The following is a 22447-nucleotide window of genomic DNA, read 5'->3' as shown; positions in this document are numbered from 1 at the left end:
ACTAGTGTCCATACAAAGAACCTCAGCACCAAGAAATCCAAAGTCAACTCATGGAAGAGATCTTTTAGAATGAGCTATCTGACCAGCCTTAACCACTGAAATGCCCATAAGCCAAATCACAAATTCAATTATTATTTCTAAACAATGCTGACATGCTGACATCCTTCTCATGGATGCATGATCACAGAACATCATATATGTTTAGTTAAAACATTCCATAGTGTTAGTCAAGTGTCAGTAGTTTTAGAGATAAACATGTACTCAGCCAGACCAATTGATATTAACCCTTGTTATGCATGAATTTAAACTATAATTGAGTAGAAGTTACGAGTAAACATTGGAAGCTGTTCAGTTGAAAGAGAAGCATAGAGGAAATAGAAGCTAAAAGTGAAGAAGAGTGAGCAAAAAGTGGGAATTGAGGGAGACACATGTTTTTAGGACTTTCTCCATCTTTAATGAATTTCAGATCTCATTCTATTTTCTGTTTATTCAAGTAAGCTCAGTAAGTACCTGTTCTCTATAAAAGAAGACAAAAACAATACTCTAGGTAGATCTTTCTAGATATGGCAGCTATTGTATCTCTAATCTGGGTTTCTGAGACAAATGTTGAGGTTTAATGGGGGCCAAATAAGTCATACCCCTTCTACTATGGATTCTTAACTAATTGAAATTCACAGGAGTGAGAGACATCAAAATATTCCTTCACTACAAGGAAGCAGGGAAAATAGAATAGGGTAGAATGCAAATTCTTTCAAGGCAATAGTTCCTATGGAAAAATCCAGAAATATGATTTAATCCTGCCAGTTCCCTGTGTCAGTTTCAGTAATCAGATAAACCAATCGTCCTTCCTTGGGAAACCATGAGTTAGAAATAAAATACACAAAGTGTATTTGTGTATTTTGTGTACTTTGTGTACTTGTGTACTTTGAAAAAGACACAAAGTGTTGTTGTAACTGAAGTTCTCTGACAGAAGTATGAGAACAGGGTTTCCATAATAAGGCAATATAATTGACATGTTAGAAAATATTAGTGATCTGTTAAAGCATCATAGACAGGAACTTTAACTGAAGTTCTATTTGTTCCTCTCTTCCCTAAGAACTGGCCCGTAGAGTTACCTCAAATTCATCCACATATATTAGAGGGACAGAGAGCACTCCAACCCACCCAGAGTAATTTACCTTACATAGCAAAACACTGAAAGTGAAATTCTGGTTAATGAGGGGGGTACCATAGCTCCTATGGCAGCCCTTTGAGTTTAGACAGAGGCAAATGTGTGCTATAGGAAATCAGCCTGCCACTTTGTACTTTTGTAGTAAATAAAAAACTAGTTTCAAACTTAATTCATTGAACATTCAAGAATTAATCAGCTTCCCTAATTGTGGTGTCAGAATCTTGGAAGCACAGAGAGAAATGGGAGACCAGTGTGAAGGGAAGCTGAAATACTGAAATAAAAGCATCTACTATAGTCACTTCTCTCCAGTTAGGAACACAAATTATTAGGAGAAATCTAGAAGAATGCCTGCAGAGATGTGTCTTCCAGTCCCTTGTTACAGAGTCTTTTCATAGAATATCCCTAGGGATACTAATTGGCTCTCCTGGTGTGCCCAACCCTATACCACATCAGATTTCTTCTGGTTGATGTCCATGTTAAGAAGCAAAAAATAAAGTTATGGTTTCAAAGGGGATGCAAATGTTAAGGGATATCAAAAAAAGAAAATGTATGTAATGTAAAAACTAGTCATTTTAAGAACACTGATCTAATACTAAATTTCCAGCTTACCAAATAACTGGAATCAAAATAGGAAGTTAAAAAAATAAGAGAGTGCTAAAGTCTTCATTGTAAGTAGACAGCATTCAAAAGATATTATTGCATTCTTACATTTGATAATGTTAGAAAAATAGTTTAAATATTTTTATTTAAATATAGCTAAAATTTAAATTTAAAACATGTAACCTTCCAAAATTTATGAAGGCAGATGAGATATAGTCAATGCAGCAAATAAAGAAGACAAAGGAAACAACAAATTTGATCTTATTGACCCACCTCTTCATGGTGGTAGCTAGAATTGGGTGATCTGCAGGGATGGAAGAACCTCATTTCCATATAAGCACATTCTCCATTTCCATATAGAAGCCAGCCAGGCAATTGGGCCCTTCTGTGAACTTAACTCCAGCTTGCTGAGTTCATGAACAGTAGGGGCACTTACAGATCTGAAGTTCCCATATCCTACTGCTATAAACTTAAAACTTGCCTTCCTTATCTATAGTAATCATTTTCTTCATTTTCTATACTGGTTTAAAAATACTTAACTATACAAGGCACTTTGCCACTTACTATAGTTCAATTCTTCTTGAAGCCTGTAGTCAAGAGTGGCCAATGGTTTTATTAGTTTTTTTCTTGTTAGCCCGAGGCTCATATGATTCCTGTAATCACCAGTTTTACCCTGTGTTAGGCCAGCCCACTAATTTTACATTCATTTACTTTTTCTCTGGGAAATTTAAAAATTTTAACATATTATGCTAAATGGACACTTTTTATTTTGTTGTGTCATTAATTCTACTAAATTATGACATCCCTGTTGTTGATTTCCATTCTCATTCTTTCAGATACACCATGCTTATTGGCACTAATAAATTATGACATAATAATTGCTATGACAAGTAGAAATTTCCTCTCAATGTTTCCAATAATTTCTCAAATCCTAGAAATTTTTGTTCTGCCCATCTGTCTTATGTGTGGTCTAGATATGTAGAGTAGAACATGTGCTCAGACATAGCCAGATACAAGCAGGATATGAAACTAAACAAGGTACTGAATTTTGAGATAAAAATGGGTAGAACATACATAGATAAGCATAGAAAATAGACCGGAAGTAATACATTTAAATATTATCTGTGTTGCTAGCTTGGTGGCAAGAATATCAAGTTTTAAAGATTCTTATTCTTTGCATTTTAATAGTTCTACATTTTCTATAAGTATTATTTCCACAATATAAAATAATACATAATATATACATAGATATGATATGTAAATAGAATATTTAAATAAATACAATATGCCAAATAAATGCAATATGTAAATAGGTACATATTTCTCAATTAGTCCTGAAATAGGTTAATTTAAAAACATGATATCAAATTTATTTCATTATAACAGAAATAGTGAGTTCATTCCCTAGAATGAACCAGACATTCAGAGCTTTATAACTTAGGACAAAGCCACTCCTATCTATGATCTCTCTTTGAACATTCCTTTTTCCTCCCTATCAACATTAACAGAAGAATAAATATACTCAGACTTGTTTTTCTTCTCCGCCACATTAGGTGTATAAAATTCTAACTTTTTAAAAAAATTTTATTTTATTATGTTATATTAATCACCATACATTACATCATTAGTTTTTGATGTAGTGTTCCATGATTCATTGTTTGTGTATAACACCCAGTGCTCCATTCAATATGTGCCCTCTTTAATACCCATCACCAGGCTAACCCATCCCCCCACCCCCCTCCCCTTTAGAATGCTGTTTGTTTCTCAGAGTCCATAGTCTCTCATGGTTCATCTCCCCCTCCGATCCTCCCCCTTCATTTTTCCCTTCTTGGGATTGGTTCACACAGAACCTTTCCCTTCCTACTATCTTCTCTCTCTCTCTCTTTTTTTTTTTAAACATATGTATTATTTGTTTCAGAGGTACAGGTCTTTGATTCATCAGTCTTACAAAATTCACAGCGCTCACCATAGCACATACCCTCCCCAATGTCTATCACCCAGCCACCCCATCTCTTCCACCCCCCACCACTCCAGCAACCCTCAGTTTCCTGAGATTAAGAATTCCTCATATCAGTGAGATCATGAATATTATGAAGCATACAAAAGTAAATACATTCAAATCAATATCACATTTCAGCCTTCTAACCCTCCCAAAAAAAATACACCCTAACTGAAAAATCTTAACTGAAAAGACTTTTGAGATGTGGTGATGTTATTAACTGTACCACAACAAAATCCTGAATTATTGGCTACTCTTAAGTCTAAAGCAAGACACCCCATATTGTGATTTATAATTTTAAGTGGTCTGAGCAATCATTCCACCCAAGAGAGTTGCAATCAAATCTATCACAGACAATTAAGGTAACCAATCAATGCTTCTAAGAAAAATACAATTCCCAAAAGTAGGTCAGAACAGCTTAAGGACACACACCCAAATGAAATATGTTCATACATTCTTCTCATTCTGTGAAGACACAGATTTGAAATACCATCGTCACAAAATGCTTTATCACCTAAATGCAAAGGATAAGCAATCTGTAAAAAGCAATGCAAGAGAAATCTGTTGCATTTTAATAAAAAGCATTAAAAGTAACATCTGGGTTGCACATGTCAGCCTTTTTTAATTCAAAGATAAATTACTTTTACAAAGGGATAATAGCTCTAACTTCCACCACTAATGAAGAAAGAAAATTTAAAAAAAATAACAGCTATTAGAAGAATTATTTGTAAATGTGGAAGTAATGTTCAAGTTGAGATTTCATGGCATTTCTTAAGGAGCTAGTAAGTTGCATGAGGTTAAGAGAAACAGTCAAACAGAAATACTTCTTAGACACAGGCCCCTTTCTGCCACCAGCCATCTTCTTCTTCTTCTTCTTTTTTTTTTTTTTAAGATTTTATTTATTTATTTATTTGCCAGAGAGAGCGAACGAGAGAGAGAGAGAGAGAGAGCAAGAGTACAAGCAGTGGGAGCGGCAGGTAGAGGGAGAAGCAGGCTCCCTGCTGAGCAAGAAGCCAGATGCAGGACTTGATCCCAGGACCCTGGGATCATGACCTGAGCTGAAGGCAGACCCTTAACCAATTGAGCCACCCAGGTATCCCCACCAGCCATCTTCTTACTGAACTTGATGTTTACCATTTCCCCCAAAACTTGGTTCTCCTTTCTCTCATTCACATTGCTCCACCTATTCAAATTTTAGTCATCTTTCAAGAGAAAGATTAAGACTCATCTCTTTCCTGAAGCTGTTTCCTAAAACAATCCAAGAGTTCTCCACCCTTTCCAACCCCCTGGGCACCTTTCATAGGAGCATAGCAGTCTATGCAGATGGAGAAATCTTTGGTTCCTGTATACATACAGACCTTGCTTTTATAAGCTTTGTAAGCTGTTTGAAGGCAAACGTTTTGTATTTCTCTGAATCCTCACTTTGCCTAACAGACTGTTTCTGACCATGTGACAACCTTGAGCTATAGCTACATCTCTCTCCCTATGCATCTGTTCTCATTCAGTCTTTCAGTTATTATCAACTGGCCACCATCTGTCAGTGTTCTAGGTGCTAAAGAACATCAGGAAACAAGTGAGCTGTGGTCACAGTTCAACAAGGGCACAAAGGAACTCATAGTCTCATGTGAGAGGCTTTCCTCCATAACAGGAGGAATATGGTTGGGGAACACATTTCTGGCACATCTAATTTAGCAATGGGAAACAAGGCAGGCTTTCTGGTGAAAATTTTAGATTTTTCCCAGCAAAAGGAAGAAGTTAAGGAGGGAAGAGTGTTTAAAAGAGATGTGAGTAGGTGCAAAGTACTGAGATAAAGAGAACCCAGCAACTCTGTTCAGGAACTGCAGGAAGTTCACGATTGTTGGAGTATGAAGTGCAAGAAAGAAAGTGGCAAGGGACAAAGCTTGGACAGGTTTTTAGTGCCAGATCATGAAAGATGTTATATACTCTTAAGGATTTTGAACTTTATCCTAAGGGAAATGTAAAACCAACATTCTAGCCACACTGTGGAAAACACATTAAAGGGGAATAAGGAACAAGTGGTACAAGGTTAATAGAAATAATTCAAGGAGAGTATACAGATTGGCAACAGAAGAGTGTCTTCTGGATAGAACCATCAAAATCATACCAGTAATTAAAGACTGAAGGGGGTAAATGAGGACTCATAAGATTTAGAAAGGAGCAGTGAGAGAGGCAGGAGAAAAGTGAGAAAGTATGTTGCAGAAACTAAGAGAACTATGTTTTATAAAAGAAGTGCAGAGCAAACTAGAGCCAAGATCTTGGTTTCTCATACCCCACTTGAATAAAATAAAATCCATTTTCTTAGAGAAATGGTTGACTGTAAAATAGGGACAGAAAATATACAATGCAAACCTGGAGCAGTTATAGTACCAGAAAGCAAGAGATTTTTTTTTTTTTAATCACATTGATGTGAGCATGTCAGAGGGATACATAGGCCAACTGAAAGATCTCCCAATGGCCAAAGCTGGAAATTTTTGAGCAAGAAAATAAAGAAATAAAGTAGCTTTGGATTATAACTCAGAGTATAAAACAAATATACATGAGTCCATACTTACATAAATAAATTATTTAATAATTATATATAGGGCAGAAAACAGAAAACTCTGTACAGAATTCCAAGTAATTTACGTAGGTACTCTACCCTGAGGGAAGAAAAGTATAAGTCCTGACTCTTTAGGTGTGGGCTACATATAGTGGTTTCCTTCCAAAGAATACAGTATGAGAAAGGAGAAAATAAAGAATTAATTTACAGTAGAGAAACCTTAGAAACAGTTACCCAGCCAGGTGATCAAGGTCAACATGAACAGTGATAAGTTATATTGATACTATATACCTTGATGTGATGTGATGAAATGGCACTTTACTTCTGTGATCTTCCTTCCCAAGACCCATAACCCCACTCTAATCATGAGAAATCCCAATTGATAGACATTCTACAAAATACCTGACCTACAGTCCTCAAAACTGTCAAAGTCCTTAAAAAACAAGGAAAGTCTGAGAAACTGTCACCACCAAAAAGAATCTAAAGAGACAGGACGACTAAATAAAATGTGATATCCTTGATAGGAATCTAGAACAGAAAAGGACATTAGGAAGCAACTGAAAAAATCTCAAGTATGGACTTCAGTTAATAATAATATATCTGTATTAGTCCATTAATAGCAAACACGCCATACTAACGTTCATGTAAAATGTTACTAACAGAAAACAGTTTGTGAAGTTTATGGGAACTCTATACTATCTTCACAAGAATTCTATGAATCTAAAACTATTCTAAATAAAAATTTCTTTTAAAAAATAGGGCACACTCAACCATGTCACATGCAGCCAAAATAAAAGGAAGATACAGACTGATGAACATCCTCTGGCTTTTCAGGCCTTGCTGATCTTGAAAAAATTGTTCTAAAGTAGTGCACGGGCAGAAAGCAAGATTACAATAAAAAATAAGGCAGATGACTAAAAGCACATAAAAAAATCATTTTAAGATGCCTGACTGTAAAAGCATAAGAGAGAAGAGTAGAAACAGAAGAGGGAAGTGAGATCAAGAGAAAATAACTTAAAAAAAAAAACTGCAAAAAAATAAGCTTTTAAAATGCTGAAATGAAAAAAAAAATAAAGGATATAAAGGCTGAGAAGGAGTAACTTCCCAAGATGCTTTTGGTGTTGGGACTGTTGCAGTCCTAAATTGAGATTAGCATTTTCTTTTTTTATATGTTCCTTACTTGGCCTATAGGTTGTTCCCAGGCAAAAGACTCTGAGACGGCTATTAGTGTTTAGGAAGTTTGAACTCAGGATCTGTACGTGCAGGGAAGTAAGTTAGGTTATGGTGAAGGCACAACAAGGACTCAGCCAACCCTGCAGGGAGCTCTGAAATTCAGATGGAACATCAAAGATATCCCACAACACAGTATGGGAGGCACGTCTTTATATTTCCTCATCTACCATTCATTGGATGCCAGCTTCCCCAGGAAGGGGCATGACCATGGGTAAGGCAACCAACTCTGGCCCATAGCTAACCAGGGAGAACAGATGGCTGAGGGCAGTTTCCCAAAATCAGGACAAACAGACCCTTGAGTCCTGAAGCGGGATCTCTGAAGCACATCACAGCGTCTACTATACTTGGCATTCTTGCTACCCCTGTTTGATCTTCTCTGAATTTGTGTGACCTCTCCTTCTCCCTCTGCCCCTGCTTGTGAGCACTCTTGCACATGCTCTCTCTCAAATAAATAAATAAGTAAAGAAAGAAAAGGAAAAAAAAATGAAAAAAATCCCCATTTTTTACCTTACTGTAAAAAGTCACTAGCTTTTTAGTAATCATGGAATCAGTAGGAATTATTATCACCACCTTCCACATAGTCCAAATTCCTCTAGAAAATACTCCTTCCGCACAAGCTATTAACTCTATGTCCATAACGACACCACATGCCGAAGTGAGCACACTTTAAACAAGGGCTTCAGGTCCACTCATGGGTTCTACGGGCTCCATTAGTTGCACTGAAATAGTAATTTTCTAAAAGATACCACAGAGGCTTTTAGAAGTCTATTGACCTTCAAAAAATGAGCCTTCCCTCTCCATTCATTTGCAGATCAGATATAATGTAATGCATTTTGGCTCATGTTTCAAGAATAACAGCAGATCCATGCTTAAGAAATGGTTTAAATGAGTAAACAGATGTTTAAAAAGTAAACAAAATTTAAAGCAACAATAAAGGTGGAGGCTGAGCACTAGATAACACACTTCGGAAATTTTTAAAAATTTTTTTTAGCAAAATTAGTGCCTCAGTCAATACTTCTGCTCAAGTGAATAAAGAATTTAAGGCTAAACTAGTAATGCAGGCAGTAGGCTCAGTAGCATATGGATCAGGAAGGGCATGAAGCTTCAGTTTCCGGGCTCCTTATTGCCACCTCATCCCAGGTCCTTCCCAGCGCCCTGTAATAACTTTCAACATTTGTATTCATTTTCACGAAGAGGGCCCCCAAAGTTTCATTAACACATCAGAATACCATCCCTGCTAGAGGCAAACATATATACAAAAGGTAAGGAGTATTTGTGACTCATGGTGATTTTTGTCCCCCAGTCTACAGTAGTTACACTTCTGATATCCTAAAATAAAATTTCACAAAATACACATCTATGTTATGAAATATTTAACTGGAGAGTGAGAAAAGTCATAGCAGGCAAGTTTGACATGCAAATTAAAAATTGAACACATGTGAAGATAATTTTAAAAAAGAAAAAGTAGTTTTTAAACTATTATTATTTTTTATTTAACTGGTATTTAATTGAGGTCATACTATGGTCCAGGCACAGTATTAGGTCTTCAGCAAATATATTTCAAATGACCAGCAGAGCTCAAATGAAAATAGGCATTTTATGTTTGAAATAGGAATAGCTTATATATAAAACTACAGCTTCAATAGTTGAGCCTGTAGTCTTTGTGAATTTGAAGGGAATAAAGATAAAAACAATTCTGAAGAAAATATCTTTGTGCCATCAGATTTGTTCACTATGTAATCATAGAAGTTTAGGGTTCCTCAAGAGCTGTTCTTATATCTTTTAGTTCTTTGGCCTTACATATTTATTGGTTGCATGCCTCATTGTGAGTTAATTACGTTCAAGGCATTATTCTGCATGGAGAAAGTGCCAAAGGTAAGAGAAAGCAGGTAGAGTAAAAAGCAGAACATGCATTCATTCAACAAATATATGTTGAACATAGCATCCACTATATACTAGGTGTTTGTCTTAGTCTGTTCAAGCTGCTATTACAAAATACAACAGACTGGGTAGCTTAAAACAATAGAATCTTACCGCTCACATTTCTGGAGTCCAGAAGTCTAAGATCAGAGTGCCAGCATGGCCAGATTCTGGTGAAGGCCTCTTCTGGACTGACTTGTAGACTGCTGACTTCATGCTGTGTCCTCACATGATGGAAAGCATCAGGGATCCTTCTAAAGCCTCCTTATAAGGCTCTAATCTCATTAATGAGGGTTTCATACTTATGATTTAAGCATTTCCCAGTGGCCCGACCATGATCTGTGGTGGTTAATATTTCAACATCTGAATTCTGGGGGAGGACACAAGCATTCAGACCTTAGCAGTGCTAGCCATTCACCAGCAAGCAAGACATAGCCCCTATCCCATGGTCCTGTCTGAGAGCCAGAGCATAAGAACAATGACAATACATTGGACTAGGTTTTATAAAAGGAGGTGTGCAGAGTGTTCCGAGAGCATATGGGAGGAGTATGGAACCCAGAGTTAATAGATAAGTTCAGGGAAGAATTCTGGAAGTAAATGAAATCTAGTTTGGCTCCTGAAAAGGTGAAAGAGAGTTAAAGTGTTGCAGGAATTGAAAAATAATCAAAATATTTAGACATACAATGGGGTGGGAGTGGGTAGAAGGGTGGAATAAAAATGCAAGTCAGATCACCAAAGCCTTGCCTTTCTATTTTACTGAGTCTGAAATTGAGCTGTGATACTAAGAAGGAAGACACCATGGTATTTGGAAGCATCTCTGACTTCATGTCCTATCTCCAATAAAAATTAGATGATGTATCTGTGGCATATTATTTAACTTGTCAGAACCTCAGTTTTTTCATCTGTAATGGATGAATAATAACTTATTAAACAATGTGGTGTGAAGCAAATAAGATAATAGATGAAAAGCACTGTGGAAAAGAATGTGTAGACGTTCTACAACTATAAGGTGCCATTATTGTATGAATGATTGTGAAGTGTGCTTAAGAAATGACACCAAAATTGAAGATAAAGTGCAGTGATATCCAAAGGCTACTCAACCAAGAGGATCTATGTTTTCTTCAGCACAGTTGAGGTATGGTCAAGAAGGAAGTCTGACAGCACGGCCAGTACAGTCAGCACATTTCCCTGCATCACAGCACATGGCATGGCTGTGCAACTGGGGCTGTTTCTAATTCCATAAAGGCCCAAGGGTATTCAGAAGGACTCTGATTGCTGAAGTCACGCATTTTGCAATGCATTCATGCATGTTGGGAACATTCAACATGCAATCCTAGGAATGTTACTTTTCTGAATCAAAAGGATAACCCCGATGGCCACATTAGGAAATGATAATCATAAGCATATAGCAGATGTTTTAGGAACTTTGGTGAATGCTATATTTATATCTATATATCTATATCTATATCTATATCTTGTAAGATTGAAATGACTATTACCTCTATTTGAGGAACCTGATGCTTAGATGAGACAAGTAGCTTGCTCAGTGTCATACCATCAATAAGTGTTAGATTTGGTATTTCAATCCATTATTCCTCTGACCCTGTATTGTGCAGAACCTTATGTAGTAAAATAGAGACTTTTACTTCTCAGTCAAAATGTTGTCACCAACGTAGCCAGCCCCAAATGATCAGTGCAATGTCAATGGAGACCAGGGAAAAAGACAAAAACTCTCAGTATTACTAAAAATTAAGATGTGCAGATATCATAGTGCTAGAATCTAGGAAAAATATTCATTCAATATAAGATTCTGTGGAGCTTGATTTAGAAAAATTGACCAACCTATGCCTGATGGCATATAAAGACTTAGACTCATGAAATTAAGTTTGAGTCAGCACAAGTTCAGCCAGGCCTTACTGCCATGGGCCTCTTTTGAGTCTTAAAAATGTATCCCTATGTACCCCAAAGTTGTATTTCACTTTTAAAGATAATAGGATTGGTAGAATAATTCTGTAAATAAAATTGGATTTTTGGATTTGGATTTTTTTTAAATTTTATTTATTTGACAGAGAGACACAGCAAGAGAGAGAACACAAGCAGGGAGAGTGGGAGAGGGAGAAGCAGGCTTCCCGCCGAGCAGGGAGCCTGATGCGGGGCTCGATCCCAAGACCCTGGGATCATGACCTGAGCTGAAGGCAGACACTTAATGACTGAGCCACCCAGGCACCCCTTGGATTTGGATTTTAGCCAGACATTAGACAAGGCCTTTTATTTTAGCCCTGTGGATAAGTTGAAGAAACAAGAGCTAGTAGTACCTCTAGTTTAAGGTGTAAATCATTCAAACATACACTTGGTGGGAAATATTTAATGGTATATTGATAGCTACCTATACATCTAGTGTGAATTATAGTGACTGATCTACATTAATATCCTAGAAGAGAAAATGTTTTCCAAATTAGAGAATGGCATCTAGTGAGGAGTAAGAGCTCACTGGTTTGATTGCAGAATCAGTGTCCTTCAAGTACTACATAATATGAAGTATAAATAGGCACAATTAAGGTTTCTGTCCTGAGATTAAAAACCTAAGCACAACAGTACTGGAGTGAGAATCACAGTTCATTGTTCCTACTTAGAGCTTCACTTCACAGACCACAGTTGACAGGAAGCCAGTAGACTTTCATAGGCCATGGCATGGAGGATATCAAAGTAGACAATGACAAGTCAGTTATTTCAATAGGATGACAGGGTCTATGACCTGGAAGTAAGAATCTCACTCTTACATACAAGAGTGTTCCCTAATCAGTGTTTCATCTCTAGTGAAACCATTGTAAAAATTAGTCATAAGAGAACAGGTTGATCAAGGACTGAAGACCAAGTACATAATTAGAATGTCAGGAAATTCTAAGGAGGTAAGATCTTTAAACTGAAAAATGTGAGATTCTCCTCTTTCATTCTATAAGAAATATATCTTCCTATAATGAGTAAAAGGTTGTTTGGCAATGTTGGAGTGGTAAAAGAATTTGGAAGAACTTGCAGAGGCATTATAATAATGTGTGAGCACCTCTATAAATTTCTTTTTTTTTTTATTTATTTGAGAGAGAGAGAATGAGAGACAGAGAGCATGAGAGGGAGGAGGGTCAGAGGGAGAAGCAGACTCCCTGCCGAGCAGGGAGCCCGATGCGGGACTCGATCCCAGGACTCCAGGATGATGACCTGAGCCGAAGGCAGTCGCTTAACCAACTGAGCCACCCAGGCACCCTCTATAAATTTCTTGAAATCCCCCTTCTGAACAAGACTTGGGACATCACATTGTTTGCTCTCATGAGACTCATAGGCTCCAAGGGCTCAGTCTTCTAAATTGTACAAATGTCTCTGCCTTTTCCTTATTACTCTGAAACCCCAAGGAATCATACATATTAGAGAAAAACTCCCCTTATGGGTAATGAAGGGCATTCGATAAATATCCAATGAATAAATGAATTAAAGTTATTAATGGTACAAGGGAAGAAGAACAGAAATGTTCTTAAGTCTATCTTAAAATTAAATGGGGGCATTAAGATTCTAACTAAATACTTGTTGAGTATGTTAAAAATAAAATTGATATAAAAGAATAAGGGTTAAACTAGAATAACTTTCTATGCTGAAATTCTTGAACATTATAAATATTCATAATGACTACGGGAGAAGTTCTAAGAAACAATTCCCCCCCCACACACACACACATACACAAGCCAGCTGAGCCAATTATAACTATAGGGAGGCTTCAGAACAGCCCTATGCCTGCCATAAAATCTTCCTACACAAAATCTGAGCCCAGGTCTCTAGACTTCCCTCATTAATTTTCTCATCTTTCTCAAGTTCCAATTTTGAACCTAGTTGTGTCACATATTAAGATACCCTTCAGTGCAAGTTATTTCCCTCCAAAAACGTGTTAAAAGATTGAATGCCTCAGGGGATATATTAGAGTTCTCCAGAGAAACAAAATTAATGTGTGTGTGTGTGTATGTAGAGAGAGAGAGATTTATTATAAGGAATTGGCTGTTGTGATTATGGAGGCTGATAAGTGACAAGTTCCAAGATCTGCTATTGGTTGGCAGCTGGATACCCAAGAGAGATGTTGGTGTGGTTCTAGTCCAAATCTGAAGGCTTGAGGACCAGAAGAGCTGATGACTGACTTAAGTTCTGATCCTAAAATCAGCAGGCTTGAGACCCAGAAAGAGCCAGTTTTTTAGTCAGAGTCCAAAGGCAGGAAAAAACTGACGTCCAGTTCAAAGACAGTCAGGCAGGAGGAATGCCCTCTTATTTGAGGAAGCGTCAGCCTTTTCTTCTATTAGGCCTTCAACTGATTGGTTAGATGAGGCCCACTCAGATTAGAGAGGACAATTTGCTTTACTCAGTGAATTAATTTAAATGTTAAATTCATCTAAAACACCCTCACAGAGACACACAGAGTCATGTCTGACCAACCTCTGGGCACCCTGTGATCTAGTCAAGTTGACACATGGAACTAACCATTACAGGGGACAAAAAGAGAATTAGAGTAGCTGCCAATTTATGTGTGAGGTTTATATATGAGGAAGCTGGAGCATTGAAGGGGAGCTCTCTTCCATGATGCTGTCCTTCTTTCTTGCATAGTCCACTATTCTCCTATTAAAATTATACCTTCAGGAAAGAAAATACATTATTATTGACAATTCACTTTGACTTGCAGTCTTTGATTTTCCTCAATCTTGGGTAGACAAAGGACAATGTCCTACTTTCCTTGTGAAGAAGAAAGGCATGGGGAAGGGAGCACATTGCCTGTAAAGGCATTTCAGACATCAGCTGATTAGAGTAAAATGTGTTTTGTGAGGGAAGGGTTCCTTTTCTTTATCCTCTCAGCAAGGTCTAATACCCTCAGTACCTGTTGGAGCCTGTCTGGATAAAGTGGTTTCAAATTGTATACTACATCAAAAACCCTCATTAATTCCTTATATATTATGGCTATTATTTTACTTTATTATTTTGCTTTGTGTCATAAATCTCTCAACTTATACTTGGCAGTGGAATTGAAACCAAAACTGACATTTGATACCAAACACATTGGCTAAACCATTCCCCCCCACCCTGGGTTACCAGATCAGAAGAATAGTCAATCTCAAAAAAATTCAAAGCCACTTCTATAAAAGCTTCCCAACCTTAAGGTCTTTCTTTCAACCTAGTTCCAGAGGGATTTATGCTTGCAAGTTTTATCTTTCTGAAGAAAAATAACTGCAGAGTAAACAATGTCTAAACAGGGTATACATAACTGAAAGAAAAACAAACAGAAATTATGAGAACTAAAGAAATGAGACTTTCAGGGAAAAGCTAAGCTCATATGTTATTCAAAGGAAAAAAGCAGTTGGTGTGCCTCAGAAAAACCTCTTTAGGGATATGAAAGAAATGCCTAGAGCAGTATGTCACATCAAGAGGAATAAAATACTGCTTAGAAACATTCCTGATTCTTATTAAAGCAAATATTATCTCTTTTGTTCAATTTTAAGAGGAAAATTTATTTAATTTTAAGTAAGTTTTTTTTTAATTCAATTTAACGACACACAGAACTTAAATTTACGTAATATAAAATGCTGTTGTGTTAGGATATTTGGCTTATTATCAGTAATGTTCCCAAACATCATTTATTACTTAAAGGTGGATTTCCTAAGAAATTAGGCATGGGAGCATTCTAATTAAAAATTAAATCAGTGTTCAAATAAACATAATCTAATAATCACTGTAATCCTCTGAAACATATTAACAGTTAGAAGAGTATCTGGTTTTATCACATTTTAAAAAATCTCATCATCTCTATAGTAAAACCCCTCTGAAAACACACTCAGAAATCACCTTTATTGGGAGGCTATCTGAGTAATACTTTGAACTAAAATGATTGCATGTATGCCTTTGTTTTCTTCTTATTGGAAGGTAGAAATTACAACAGCAGTAAATCCAGTGCAGGGATGAAGGGATTCCAAGGAGTACAAGTAGGTTTGGGCTGGAGAGGAGGGTTTCTCAAGTGCCTTGAAGGTTTGGAAACACAGTGATGGTAAGACATCCAAAAGAGTCCTTACCCTACCTCATCAGAATTATCAAGAAAAAGGTATTTTAGGTGAAACAGAGTAAAACAATCATTGAGGGCATGGAAGATTCTGGAGCCAGACTACTTGGTTTCTAGACCTGGTCCACCACTTATTAGCTGTATGACTTTAAATAAGTTACTTATTCTTTCTGTAACTCAGTTACCTTATGAGTAAAATGAAAATAACAATATCAACACTTCAAGAGTTGTTGTAGGGATTAAGTGAGCTACTGTATGTAAAGCCCTAGATGGTACCTGACACATATTCAGTACTCAACTAATCTAAATTGTTATTTGGATGGGAAGCTGGCATACAGCAGAGGACTGAGTAGGGTCAGAGTGATCCTGGGCCTGCTGCTTAATCTTGTGTGACTTTGGGAATGTTGTTATACCTCTCTGAGCCCCTATCTGCTCATCTTCAAACGAGGGTAACCTCAGTATCTATGTCACAGGTTGCTAAGCAGATTAAATGAGATGATGAAGGCTGAATTCTCAACTAAGGCGTTGTTAAGTGTCAACTCCCTTTGTGACACAAAGCTTTGGTACTCTGTTTCGTATTTATCGAAGACCTTTAAGAACATACTGCCCTTTTGCCACTATGTTTATTGGAAATATTCAAGGAAATTTTATTCACCTCTTTTCTTTTGCATGAAGTTAAGCACAAAAGGCAGTGCTTCCAAAGTCTTCCTAATAATATGCACTGGTTTGTCAAGTACTGCACCTTTCATCCAATTATATTCAGGCACCATAGTAAAAGGACCACATGGTTTCATCTCATTTTTTGGCTGCATAAATTTACAGTTTATTAAATATAGTCAAATGCAAGTGAATTAATTGCCTATGCCTCATGGAAAAGAAATGGAAAGAATTTTCTATCTCTTCTTGCCTCTTCACACTATACTCCTTAAAGTGGTGATATCAGTTGGAACCACACATAGCTCTTACCAGCTATAGAACATGGCAACAACTGAAATGGCATTTTATTATAGTACTAAATACCAGTGTGTGTCAAACCAGATTGACCCAGAAAATGCTAGCAAGAGGAGTTCTGATCTGGGTGCATGGTAAGGGCTTTGATTTGTCTGATCTGACTGTTAAGACTGCAGTTCTGACTCATCTCTGTCATTTGGACACTTTCTGCAGAGGAAACACAGCCAGGCCTTTTCTCACAGACCAAACATTGGTCAGGAGAAAAGATTTCAACTGATACCAACTTGGGCAAGATTGCAAACAGAATCAAAGCATGGTGGGATTTGGAAGAAACCCCTAATCTCTGCAGTCTCCCTCAGGGCCTCCTCAATCCTGTCCTCTGATGTTTTTAGGTTCATTAAGCAGGTAAAGGGAGGGAATAGTTTTATCCAGAGGCTTTAGGTGTTAGGTAGATATGGCCAAGAGCAAGGTGGCAGATAAATGGATGACGAGTCAGAGATTTGGCAAATTCTGCTTTGATTTGGCACTGAATCTTCCTACAACTACATGGGCTTGGGAAAGGATCTTGACTAAAGATGAGAAAGCAGCCCAGGAATGCCTTGATTTAGCTGTTTTCTAAGCAGAGAACCTGGTCACACCATGTCTGAATTTCTGACCTACAGAATTGTGATCTAATAATACTTCTGTGTTGTTTTAGGCTAGTTATACAGCAATACAGAACTGATGCACTCCCATGGGACCTTATACTTACCTTTCAGAAACGTATCTAAGCTCCATGGAAAGCAGGGACCATGTATTATCCTTTATTCCCTCTTTTGTCTCCAGCACCCAGCCTAGTGCCCACAATATAGTAAATGCTCATTAAATATTTACAAATGAATAAGTGCATTATTAGTCCACCCTTTGAAATCACATTGTTTTCAATTCAAAGCTAGAGAGGTATGCTGTTTTCATTTACATTAAATTGTTTTTCCATTTATATCCCTTTTTCTTTATCTAATGTGTTTCATTGATTTTTTTCATTAGCTTAAATAAGACTGAAACTGCTCGCCTACAGAGTCAAGGGGCATGGCCATTGTCTGTGGAGTACACCCTGCCCACTCCTTGTTTTCTCTCTAGCCACTGAGCTCTGCACTCAAGTTTTGAACAGCATACTGCATGCATGCATGCAAAATGAATTTACATGGGTGCTCCAGGCCACTTGGAGCAAAATGATTTATGATGTTTCTCTTGGAGAAGTCTTCCCTTTTCCAACCCTCTCCTCCCCTCCTCTTCTAACATTCCTTTCTCATTTGCCTTCTGATTGTCAGTTCAGCCTTGCCAAGGTATATCTTGATGAATACCCTCACCCCTCCCAATCCCCAAGCCCACCCTACACTATCTTTGCTCATGGGAGTCTTCTTTGACAGTAGTGATCTTTGACATCTTCACTGCATGAAAAATTTCATCTCATCCATCATGACCCATATTAAATGCCAACTCCACTTTAAAACTCTGCCAGGTAGTCCTCTTTCATTATTTTATGTATAGTACTTTTGTTTCAGTGATGCCCATTCTATGAGAGCTGTCTGTTTACCCATACATGAAATCCTCTTTGGACCATGAGTCCTTCAGGGTTGGGAACAAACCCCCATCCCTAGCAGAGTGCTAGTTCCAATTAAGTGTTTATATATTCACCTATCATTTTATCTTTGCTTATAGTTGAAATGATTTAAAGTTAGACCTTCAAAGAGCATTGATGTGTTAAATAAGAAACCTTGAGAGCAGTAAGCCTTACTCCCTGATGTAAGGAGAAATCTGCTTGGTGACATCAAGACTCTTGCTAACCTACTTTCAAAGGAGGCAAATGGATGGACATTATAGAGTCTTGTTTAACTTCATTCATGAGGCATCGGTCCCCTCAGAACTTCCAACAAAAATTTATCAGCTCCAGAAATATATTTTGAAAATCAAGAAATCCTCTCATGAGAGTATAGCAACATTGAAATATTCGTATGTTATATACCAGGTAGGGATGAGGCAATGAGATATAGAGGGCAGCTAGGTAGACATGACCTGACATAGATTGAAGTTAATATATTTGGGCATATGATGTAAGACAAAGATCTAATTTATGTTTTTCTAAAAAGACCAAAACAATTTTATTGAATAACAAAAATATCTAACTTTTAATAACAAGTTACTATGTGTCAGATGCTTTACAGGCTATATTTAATTTAATCTCCATGGCATCTCTGAGGTAGGTAACATTATTTCCATTTTATAGGTTAAACCAGTGAAGCTTGGAAGGTTATAACTAATTCAAGTTTACATATTTAGTGACTGTCAGAGCCAGCACTTATATCCAGGCCTGACTATGTTATGTACTCATAGGAGGTGAAAAAGACATGATTCTATACTGGTGTAGTGGAGCTGCCCCGGGCACCTGGGGCAACAGAGCTTGAATTGGAGTGCCACTTTATGGAATCAGATACTTGCTAAACTGTCCCCCTTACCCATTAGAGAGAACTAGACTAGCCTGTCTGGGCTGGAAGTTGTCAGAAAATGAATATTCTATCTTTCTTCCATTGTGCTAGTACAGGGTTTCTTAACTTTGGCATTATTTACATTTTGTTATAGGATACTGTGCTGTACATTGTGCTAAACTGATATTTAGCAACCTCTGTTGTCTCTACCCACTCAATGCTAGCAGCATCTCTCAACCAGTTGTGACAACCAAAATGTCTCCATATATTGCAAGATAACCCTGTAGGGGTGGGATGGGGTGGCAAAATCACCCTAGGTTGAGAACCACTATCCTAGTATAAAAAACACTGAAATAGTAATCAGAAGATCTAGGTTCAAGTCCTCTTGCAAATCACCTAATCTTTTTTTTAATATATATTTTTAAATATTTTAAATTTAAATTTTTTTTTTACAATGTAAAAAAAGCAGTGGGCCACACTGCAGTGGACCAAATAAGAAATCAAACAGCAAATCAAAGTATGCCTCAAAACAAAAGAAAAAGAAAACAGAATATTCCAAAACCTACGGAATGCAGCAAAAGCAGAGTGAAATTTATACTATAAATGCTTGTATGAAGAAAAAAGTTCAAATAAACAACATTACACCACAAGGAACTAGAAAAAGAAGAAACTTAGCTGCAATTCTGTAGATGAAGGAAATAACAAAGAAAAATCAGAAATAAATAAAATAGAGACCAGAATAAACAATAACATAACATTGAAAGTAATGACCAATTTAAAAAAAAATAAAATTGACAATGCATTAACTAAGAAAAAAAAAAAAGACTCAAAAACCAAATGAGAAATGGAAAACAATACAGCAAATAACTATAGAAATACCTAGTATGAAAAAAAGGAAATACATAGTATGACAACAGATTACTATAAACAATTATATACTAACAAATCAGATAACTTAGGGAAAAAAACAGTTAATTCCTAAAAACGGACACGATACCATGATTGAATCATGAATCTTGAATCCAAGAAATAGGAGATCTTCTTTGACCAATAACAAGAATGAAAGTTAAATTAGGAATCAAAACTCCCACCACAGAAAAGCCCAAGACCACATGGTTTCATTGATGAATTCTACCAGACATTTAAAAAAAGACAATCTTTATCAAAATCTTACAAATAATAGAATAGAGAGAACACATTCAAAATCATTCCACAAGGCCAGTACTACCCTGATACCAAAGCAGGATAAAACCAATACAAGAACAAAAAAGTCTATTTTGTCCTATATTAAGTAGTGCTGCTCCAACTTTCTTTTGACATCCATTTGTGTGATAAATGTTTCTCTACCCCCTCACTTTCAAACTGCAGGTGTCTTTAAGTCTAAATGAGTCTCTTATATGCAGCATATAGATGAGTCTTGTTTTTTAATCCATTCTGACACTCTATGTCTTTTGATTGGAGCAGATAGTCCATTTACATTCAAAGTAATTATTGATAGATATGTATTTATTGCCATTCTATTACTTGTTTTATCATTGTTTCTGGAGATTTTCTCTGATCTTTTCTTATCTTTGTCACTTTTGGTCTGTTCTTTGCACTCACAGAGTCCCCTTTAATATTTCTTACAGAGCTGATTTAGTGGTCACTAACTCCTTTAGTTTTTGTTTGTCTAAGAAACTATGTCTCTCTTTCTATTTTGAATGATAGCCTTGCTGGATAGAGTATTCTTGGCTGCAGATTTTTGCCATTCAGCACTATGAATATATCAAAGCACTCACTTCTGGCTTGCCAAGCTTCTGTTGAGAAATCTCCAGCTAGCCTTATGGGTTTTCCCTTTTAAGTTAAGGACTTCTTTTGTTGTTTTTAAGATTTTTCCTTTATCAATATATTTTGCAAATTTAATTCCAGTATGTCTTGGTGTTGGTGTGCTTTTATTGATTTTGATGGGAATTCTCTGTGCCTCCTGGATCTGGATGTCTCTTTCCTTCCAAATTAGGGAAGTTTTCTGCTAATATTTCTTGAAATAAACTTTCTGCCCCCCTTTCTCTCTCTTCTTCTTCTGGCACTCCTGTAATATGAATGTTATTATATTTGATAGAGTCACTGAATTCCCTAAGTCTGTTCTCATTATTACATAATTATTCATCCTCTCTTTTTTACAGCTTTATTATTTTGCATTATTTTGTCTTCTAGGTCACTAATTTGTTCCTCTGCTTCTTCCAGCCTGCCATTCATTGCATCAAGCCTGTTTCCAATCTCATTTATTGTATTCTTCATCTCTGATTCTTTTTTAACCCTTTTATGTCTGTTGTAAGAGTCTCTTTTCTTTTCTCAAGCCCAGTGAGTATCCATATGATTGTTGCTTTAAATTCTCCCATCAGGCATGTTACTTATATCTGTTTTGCTTCAATCTCTGGCCATGGCCTTATTTTAGTTCTTTCAATTGGGATAAATTCCTCCATCTTGGCATTTTTGTCTAAGACTCTGCCTTCTTCTCCGTGTTAGAAAAGCCAGCTATGTCTCCTGCACCTGAAAGTAATGGCCTTATGAAGAAGACGTCATGTAGTGCCCAGGGCCTGGCACTTCAAGGAGTATATCCAGTGTGTGTTATATGCACTTTGCTGTTGGGTTTCGGCTGCTCTATTCCTCAGACCAGTCTTCTACAGAAGCTCTCTTTGCCTGCTGTGGGCAGTATTTGGTCCCTGGCCTGAATGTGGTAAGTTTTAATGAGGTGGACTCTGGTCTGCTTGTGAATTGAGACTTGACACGAGCTCCATCAGAACTGAGGCCCTGCAGAACCTCTGGTCAGGAAATGGTGTGGGCAGGGGTTTGTGCTGCTCTTCTGGGAGAAGGGCCCAGCACACTGGGACTGAGGCAAGGCTGAGTGAGAAGGGCAGTCCCACCAGAGTGCTGGGGGTGGGGTTTGATGTAAGCAAGTTAGGCAGCTAGTGTCCATACTGAGATACTTCCTTCAGGTGTCTCTGTGTTTATGCTGAGGGGTGCAGGAGTGAAATGGTATCAGTCAGCTCCTTTGTTCCTAGAGAGATGCTGCCTCTCAGGGAAGTGCTCCTACAATAGGGAATAATCTCCCCCCTATGTGCCTCAATCATTTTTCAGATCTCTTGTTTCCACACTGTCTGCCCCCAGTTTTGTTTGCTTGCCTTTTCTCCAGGAGCAGGGCAGTACCCTCCAGGTTCTATCTCAGCCAACCCTGCTCACCTTTAAAACTCCAGGCTTTAAGTACCACTGGTTGCAAGAACTCAGGAAATTTAGCCCCTCTCATTTTCTAAGCCACCGGCTTTGTGGAAAGTTCTCCCTGTGCATTCCCCTGTGTGTTCCTCTCTCTCCTTTGCCCTTCTCTGCAACCATGGCTCCTTCCTCTCTATAGCACCTGTGGTCCATTTCTCCCTTAAACCACGTCTCCACACTTCTTACCTTCTTCATTGTGGCCTCTTCTCTCCCTTCAGTTGTG

Source organism: Neomonachus schauinslandi, chromosome 10 (assembly GCF_002201575.2).
Source record: "Neomonachus schauinslandi chromosome 10, ASM220157v2, whole genome shotgun sequence".
Lineage (NCBI taxonomy): Eukaryota > Metazoa > Chordata > Mammalia > Carnivora > Phocidae > Neomonachus > Neomonachus schauinslandi.
This window is presented reverse-complemented; position numbering follows the sequence as displayed.